The sequence below is a fragment of the Euphorbia lathyris genome, chromosome 8 (assembly GCF_963576675.1).
Source record: "Euphorbia lathyris chromosome 8, ddEupLath1.1, whole genome shotgun sequence".
In the NCBI taxonomy this organism is placed as follows: Eukaryota; Viridiplantae; Streptophyta; class Magnoliopsida; order Malpighiales; family Euphorbiaceae; genus Euphorbia; species Euphorbia lathyris.
Genome location: NC_088917.1, coordinates 83,553,344 through 83,562,691, shown reverse-complemented (window position 1 = coordinate 83,562,691; position 9,348 = coordinate 83,553,344).

Genomic DNA, 9,348 nt, shown 5'->3' with positions numbered 1-9,348 from the left:
AAAATTAATTTAATAGTTGCATACGGCCAGTAGTAATAGGAACCTAATAGGTCACACATAAGACTTGGAACCAAAAAGAGAGATAGATGTTAATTAATTGATGGAAGCCCAATTGAGCCCAATGAGGCCCATGGACCATAAGGGGGTCGAAATTCATGTATGGTATATGAATAATTAATTTGATTTTAATCAATCCTAATTAGATTAGGATTATGAATTAAATTAATTAAGAGATAAATAAGTTAGGAGTTTTAATTAGATTATAATACTCCTATTATTATCCAATAAGGTTATTATTATTATCCTTAATATGTTAGATATATAATGAGATAATAATTAGGAATTCTATTCCGAATTGAATTCCTATGTGAGTAACCTAATTCTATCTAACTAGGGATTAGATACAAGAGATTATAAATACCCCCCACTATGTGATTTTCGAAATCCTTCAACCCTAATCCAAGGCTAGTGATTTTCGAAACCTACCCTAAAGAAAGAAAGAGAATTTTCGACCCCCAGTTCGAGGATGAGATTTTCTTCGGCTTCCTTCCGATCAATTGATTTCATCTATTTCTTTTATCCTTGATCTTGTGTTGATTAATTAGAGGCAATCTATTTTGGTTGCTATTCAACGGTTGATTCTAACTTAATCTTCCCGTGTTTTATTTCGTGCTTGGGAACTCGGAGAAGAGTTGTGGGCACTTCATTAACAACGGTAGATTCATCATCAAAAGGTAATTCTTCTTATCACTCTTTATATGAAATAACGATTAACGGATCCTAGGGTTAATGGAAATAGGTTAAAATTTTTATATTTCCGCTGCTATACCTTAGCCTAATTTCCAACATGTACTAGTGTTGGGAAGACTGAAGAGTTCCCTATTATGATTGGAGTGCATCAAGGTTCTGCACTAAGCCCATTTCTTTTTGCCATCGTTATAGATGAAATAACGAGTTCACTTCAAGATGGTATACCATGATGCATGTTGTTTGCAGATGATATTATGTTGGTTGATGAGACGAAAGAAGGTGTGGAGAGGAAGTTGGAACTATGGAGACAAACTTTAGAATCTAGAGGCTTTAAGTTGAGCCGAAGTAAGACAGAATATTTGTAGTGTAAGTTTAGCAACGATAGAAGTAGGGAGGCAGGGAAAATCACCCTAGATGGGAGAGTTTTTCAGGCCTCGGAGTGCTTCCGTTATTTAGGATATATTATCCAAATGGATCGAGAAGTAGATGGGGATGTTGCTCATAGGATTAAATCTGGTTGGGCGAAGTGGAAGAGTGTTACGGGTTTCCTTTGTGACCCCAACATGCCTAATAGATTGAAGGGAAAATTCTACCGCACGACAATCAGACCAGCATTGTTATATGGTACGTAGTGTTGGACAGTGAAACAATGTCACATTCATAAGATGTTGGTGGCGGAGATGCATATGTTGAGATGGATGTCTAGTCATACGAGAAAGGATAAAGTGAATAATGAAATAATTAGGACAAAAGTAGGGGTTACATCTATTGAGAATAAAATGAGGGGAAAACGACTAAGGTAGTTTGGCCATGTAAGACGAAGAGCGCTTGATGCGCCGGTTAGGAGGATTGAAGAGTGGCAAAGAGATGTAGTGGTGATGGGTAGGGGTAGACCTAAGCAAACTTGGAGTAGGGTGATCGAGAGTGATATGAGTTTATTAGGGATTGAGGAGAATATGGTATATGACAGGGTGGAGGGAGAGAATTTGTGTCGCTGACACGACTTGATTGCACGGTTTCATCTAGTCTTAAGGACCAATCTACAGGCCTAAGTGAATATGTTCTTTTTCAAGAAATTCACCAAAACCCCAGAGTCATTAGTAGGGAGAGCTACCACTTCCACCCATTTAGATACATAGTCTACAACCACGAGTATGTATTGATTATTATGGGACATGGGGAAAGGTCCCATAAAATCAATACCCCATACATCAAATATCTTACAATTAAGAATGGAATTGAGAGGCATGTCATGACGGCTGGAGATATTTCCAGTTCGTTGGCACGTATCATAAGTTCGGGTGAATTGTTGAGCATCTTTAAATAAAATGGGCCAATAGAACCCGCATTGTAATACCTTAGTAGGCGTTTTGTCCATCCCATGGTGTCCTCCTTTCTCCTTTTAATGATATAACTGTAAGACTGCTGCTGCCTCCTCTTATGGTATACACCTTCGGATGATGTTATCAGCACATATCTTGAATAGGTAAGGTTCATCCCATAGATATTGTCGGATATCATGCAAAAACTTGCGTTTCTATTGATAGGTTATGTTTGTGGGTAGAATGTCACCTGCAAGATACTTAGCAAAATCAGCAAACCAATGTGTATTTACAGAATTTAGAGATAGGGGGTGCTCATCAGGGAAAGTTTCCAATATCTCGCTTTCGAATGGTGCTTCCCCTATTTTTGGTTCGATACGTGAAAGGTGATCAGCCAATTGATTTTCTACACCCTTTTTGTCTCAAATTTCTATGTCAAATTCTTGAAGGAGAAGTACCCATCTTATTAAGTGGGGTTTGGCGTCCTATTTTTCTAGGAAATATTTAAGAGCATAATGGTCAGTATAAACAATGACTCTAGATAGTACAAGATATGACCAGAATTTATCAAAAGCAAATACTACATCTATAAGCTCTTTTCATATGGTTGTATAGTGTTATTGAGCCTCATTAAGAGTCTTACTAGCATAAAGTATTGGCTGACAAATGTTCCATCTTTTCTGTCCTAAACATGCTCCTACTGAGCTGTCACTCGCATCACACATCAGTTCGAAGGGCAAATCCCAATCCGGACTGATCATTATTGGAGCCTTAACTAGTTTATCTCTAAGTAAGTTAAAGGTTATCATGCACTCATCAGTGAAGATAAATGGTGCATATTTCATTAGGAGTTGGGTTAGGGGTTTTGAGATTTTAGAAAAATCTTTTATGAATCTCCTATAGAAACCCGCATGTCCTAAGAAACTCCTCACTATTTTCACACTAGTAGGGGGGAATTTATCAATAACTTCTATTTTAGCTGGGTCTACATCTATTCCCCTATGTGAAATCTTGTGCCCGAACACAATGCATTCATGAACCATGAATTGACCCGTTTCCCAATTTAAGATTAGGTTAGTGTCTTCGCATCTTTAGAGTACCTTTTCTAGATTTAGCAAACACCTATCAAATGATGACCCAAAAACAGAGAAATCATCCATGAATTCCTCTATTATATCAGAAAAGATGGCCATCATACACCTTTGGAAGGTGGCCGGTGCATTGCAATCCGAATGGCATTCGCCTATAAGCAAAGGTGTGAAAGTGGTTTTCTCTTGATTCGAAGGATCGACGAGAATTTGCAAATAGCCCGAATACCCATCTAAACAGCAAGAAAAGAGGTTACCTTCCATCCGTTCAAGCATCTGATCAATGAATGGAAGAGGGAAGTGGTCATTCTGGGTGGCGTCATTCAATTTTCTGTAATCAATGCACATACGCCATTCGGTCACGTTCCTCATGGATATTAGCTCTTCTTTCTCATTCTTCATCACCGTCGTCCTCCTTTTCTTTGGCACAACTTGCACCGGGCTCACCCATGGACTGTCAGAGATAGGGTATATAATGCCTGCATCTAAGAGTTTGATTACCTCACTCTTTACCACCTCTTTCATCTTTGGGTTTAGTCGTCTTTGGGGCTGAACCGACGGTTTTATTTGCTCATCCATAAATATATTGTGGGTGCATATTTTAGGGCTGATTCTTTTGATGTCAGACATTTGCCACCCAATTGCCTTTATGTGCTTCCTTGGCACTGCTGCAAGTTGTTCCTCCATTTTTCCTGTCAATTGAGAATAAATTATTATAGGTAAAGATGAAGGGGGAGATAGAAATACATATTTAAGATGTGGAGGTAAAGGTTTGAGTTCTAGAATAGGAGGCTTTTTAATGGATGATTTCTGTTTAATGCGGTCCTCCTTTTCTAGTTGTCGCACCCATTCTACTGTCTCAAGATGCTATAGCTGAGGCTCCTATCATGCAACTGTGATGAGGTCATTTTGTACATCTGCTCGTTGAGTAAGGTCATCTACTCATCGAGTAGTGTCCTCTACTCACCGAGTACGGTTTGGGATCAGCTCCTTAAGTGCACCTTCTTTGAATTCCTCCCTAACGATGACTTCTAATAGGTCCAAAAAGTTGCATGCTTCGGCATCATCATGGTGTCTCATGGATTTGAAAACATCAAAGGTGATTTCCTCCTCTTGCATCCTCAGTATGAGTTTCCCCTCTTGGACGTTGATAAGTGCTCATCCAGTTACAAGGAAAGGTCAACTGAGTATGATATGCACCTTGTTGTCCTCCTCCATGTCCAATACCACAAAATCAATGGGGAATATCAATTTGTCCACCTTGACCAGCAAGTCTTCTACTATTCCGCTTGGGTATTTGATCGAGCGATCGACTAGCTGGAGTGAGACTGAGGTCTTCTTTGGTTCCCCAAGGCCTAATTTCCGAAAAACAGAAAGTGGCATCAGATTAATACTCGCCCCAAGATCACATATTGTGCATGGAATGCTAAAACTACCTAGATTTTTTTGTTTTGTTGGTAGTTTTTTCAATAGGATGGCAGAACACCTTTCGATTGATGTCACCGTTTCGTGATCCTCTAATCTTCTTTTCTTGGACAATATATCTTTTAAAAACTTAGTATATGTTGGCATGCTCTCTAATTCTTCCGCAAAGGGAATGTTAATGTTAATCGTTTTAAAGATGTCCAGAAATTTAGAAAGGTGTTTTTCAACTTTTTGTTTGTGCAACATTTGAGGAAAGGGGACCTTAACCGGTGTTTATCTAAATTAAACCTACTCTTAAGTGATCTTAAGCAAGGTAAGCTAACTTGGAAGTGGATGGAATGATACGATAATACTATTTTCAACCTAATTTAACACTTAAATACTAATCTAATCTCAGTTGTTTAGGCCTAAGGCGCTTAAACCTACTTATCCTTCTAATGTTCCTAGTTCGTTATTCGTTTGTCAGGAGAAAATAGCTCTTTGGTTCAGCAATTTGGGTCTTACTAACTACAAGGTTGCCTCATAGGTTCTTCGATTAGGGTTAATCAAATTCGACTCGCAATATGAACCTAGAAGTTATTTGGATTATTGAATGATTTAAACCAATTAGGTAAAGCATAAACAGAAAGGAAACAACAATCAATGGAGAAATTAATACTGAAAATTATATTAAAGATGAAAAGAGAATTTTCGTCACATATTTACAATCAGCCTAGGATTCATAGGAAAGATCTAAAGCAAACAAGAAATAAAAGAGAATAAAATTCCTTTCAGGGAACCTGTCAACCAAGCAATCGTCTTCCTAGGACTGAAGGATGAACAACCTTGATGAATCCTTGGAGCTCGGAGGAGTTCTTCAATGGCAGACGGAGGAAGGATGTAGGATTCTCAAAGTAGTGGGTAGGTTATTTTACACAAGAGAAAGATAAAAAAATTACATAATAAAAGGTCTTATTTATAGATACAATTGACCTAAAACCTAATTCAAAGTGTTGTCTAATGCAGGTAGGAAGTCCAGGAGCAAAAAAAAGGTGTCGTGGGGCCGGGAAGAAGCTTAGTGTTTTCCACCTCATCAAACTACTCCCGAGGGTCCCCGAGATGCAATTTTCTGCCATATTTGTCCTTGTTTAACCTGCACACACACATCAAACTCCAAAAATCATTAGTCCAAAGGTAAAATTGACCACCAGTCTTTAGGTTGGAGTAAAAAATTCTTTTGTTGTGACTTTTGGTGGATCAATTAGCCAAAATAATTATGGTGAAGTTCAAGCGTGTGCTATTTTGGTGATATTTTGCCTAGAAACACTTAGAAATCGTCTCTCAAAGAGAAAGGAAAGAGCTTTAACCGGATGGCTTCGGGAGGAACACCACTATGTTTGACAGTCCCACAATGGAGTAGGAATTTGTTTAGATGTGCATTTGGGTCCTCATATGCTTCCCCACAAAATTGCCACGAGTTTTGAAGCATCTGGATCATAGCCGGTTTGATCTCGAAATTGTTTGCAGCTATCATCGACTCGACTATGCTGGAGGTTTCATCTCCCCTTAACGGCTTAAGGAGCTCTAGAATTGATGGTTTTTCAGCCATTTTTTCTAGTGAGATTTCTTCCTCACGCTTGTCACGTCGAATCATACGAAGAGTTTTTTCAATTTCAATATCAAAGGGCAATGGAGATAAACTTCTAGATCTATGGTGCATATGGAATAAAAATAAAGTAAAATAGGAAAAAGAAATAAGATAAGATTAGTTTAACAAGAATTTGTTAAAATAAGTATAGAAATAAACAATCTCCGGCAACAACGCCAAAAACTTGATAACGATAAAACGTATCTACTCCTAAGAATAAGTGAACTCTATCATTATAAAGTAGTAAACGTTCCTAAGAACGGTATCGATCCCACAGAGACTAGTTTTCTATTCTTTACTCGACTAAAATCCTATATTAACTAATGAGTTGGTTAAGAAGCTTGTTGTTTTTATTACTCTAAGCTGAATGTTAAAAGTTGTGATCTAAGATTTGGTTGTTCTATGAATGGGTGAGAGGCTGAGATATCAGGATTCCTATGTCTGGCTCCTATGGTATCAAGTTATGTAGTGATGTGATGAAGATAAAATTATAAAGACGGTAACTTTCCTTAAGAAGTAAATAACCTCAGCCTAAGATTATTAACTCTATTCCTAATTCCTTAGACCGATGCTTGATCAGGCAAAATCTCTAAGTTACTAGAAAGCATGAATATTAATGAAAGCTAAAGCTAAGCCGTGACTTAAGCTACAAAACCGCACTATCTGGTTAGGGTATAGGTAAAGTTAGGTTTGCTTGATTGAATTGATTACTTGATTAGGTTTCACAATTCAACTCATGTACTAATTATTTGATTAGGTTTCTTAGCATTGAAAGACAATTACTCCTGACTTAATCTTTTAATTAGTTTTTTTTCACAACACAATTTAAATGTTAACTTGATTTAAACCATATTCGCTAAACACGGTTCACCTTTAATCTCAGCCAAATGGTGATTTAGCCCATGATGAAGCTAAGACACACATTAAGGATAAAATGTAGAAGAGGTGAGCCCATGTTTATCAAATACTTTCTTAAGATTCGATATGAGATGGAATACGAGATGGATGAAGAGAATTGAACTTTAATAAGTAAATTGATAAACTTGAGATGAAGAACAAACCAATATGGAGATCTTACAACTAAGGAACAAATGTTCCTTAGTTGATTGAATACAAAACGAATCTAAGCTTACTTGAGTGTAAAATGAACAAAACTAATAACTACTTTAAGCTAAAATTAATAATAATTGGAATTGAATACCTAATACAATGTTTCTAGCCTCTATTTATAGTGTTATTATCACTGTCCTGGTCTAATTAGGTCTTCTATCTATCTTTGAATCGGATTGAGGTGTTTGTCTTTGATCTAAAGTTGAATAATTGAAGTTGAGTTGGAGCAGGATTCGTAAAGCTACTCGTTGAGTAAAGGGGCTTACTCACCGAGTAGGTGTCTAGGATCGAGCATTCAGAGTTGACTTTTGGCTCCAATTCTTTGACTGAGCTTGATGACTGTCTGGTCTGGATGAGTAACATTAACTGAGAAGCTTATGTTACTCGCCGAGTAGAGATTCTTTTCAACCTTCATTTTGCTCCATTTTTACTCCGTTTCTTTCTCGATTGTACCTAAAACACCTCAAAGCGCACATCAACTGTATAATGGAGAGCATACCACATAAACCATGGTAATTAGATGATAATTACTCATAAATAGGCCTAAAACCATGCCTAAAACTCTATATAAAACGGTGCTAACAATTTGTTTTCAGATGACAGATTCATTTCATTGTTTGTCTTCCTATTGTTGTTTAGATGACATTTTTTTATTCAATGTGACTCATTGCTTTCTTCTTTGCCTGGTATTTCAATGGATGAGTTTTTGGTTTTTATTCAGATTGGAATAGAAGTCAATTCATGTTTTTACCTGAATAATGAACTTAACATAGATTTGAAAAATGAGAGGTTAGATGGAACTTTGAAGGTAAGATGTAGGATTACATGCTTTGCCTGTAATGAAAATTCAAATCATTTTTTCATGTAATTAGATTACAAGAGTCGTTAAATAAAATTTAATCCATGGATTTCTCACTCTATTACTGTTGAGCGATTTCAGCAAGTGCACGGTTCCGCTTGTAGTAATAAAAAGATATCGATCCCACAGGGAAATCTTTTTCAACGAAAACTTATTTTAATTCAGTTTGATTCACGTTTTAGGTTTATAATATGGAAAATCGTTTAATTGGATTTGGTTTTGAGATTGAATTAATAAGAATCAGATTAGAATATGTAGAATGTTAGAAATCAATTCTGTTTTGAATATGGATTACAAAACAGAAACGTTAGTGTTTAAAATAAGAGATTTATTGTGTTCGTTTGCATTAAGCAAATAAATCAACTTTAAACTTTGTATTATTATAAAAGTGTAATATCGTAAACTCCTTCAATTAAAAGGCTTTGAACTGCAGACAATCTTCCTACGGTCGGGATAGATTGCTACCTTAATCAAATTAACACTTATTTGCATAAGAATTAATTTGCCTAAGTGTTCAACAAAGTTTCCTTGTAATGATTTTGAATTTAACTACGTTTTAATGAAAACACCAGAACTCACTTCCGATCGTTTACAAAAGTGCTACATAAAAATTTATTGAATTGCATGAACTTTATTAGATGAATTATGAATTTGATACAAGTTTACAGAGAATAAAAAGCATGGAAGCATTCACACGACATGAGAGTTCCGGGTCGTCAATCCTTTCCTCAAACCTCGTTAGAGTTTGTCAAGCTCGTGGGTCGAATCCGCTACTTAATCTTCTCGCTGAATCTTCGGAATAGAGACGGGTACTTCTACTACCAAATTGTAAACTAATATGAACAGACCTTAATCTAAATCTAATTGCTACTGTGTTTGTAATTAACTAAGAACAATCTTGTGTACGGCAAGTTTGCTTCACAGAAATGAACTCTAATCTCTGACTCTTTTCTGAGTTAGAGATTCTACATAAACTCTGCACTATAATCTTAATAATCTCACTCTCATATATTCAACTCTGAATCAACTCTTTATTTATAGATGTTGAAGAGTCGTGATTGAAGGGTCGTATCCGTTGTGAAGAATCGTGTCCGTTGTGAAGAGACGTTTCTATCCACCCGAACGGATGCGTTTCTTTGAATTTAAACATGTGAAATGAGTGCTGAC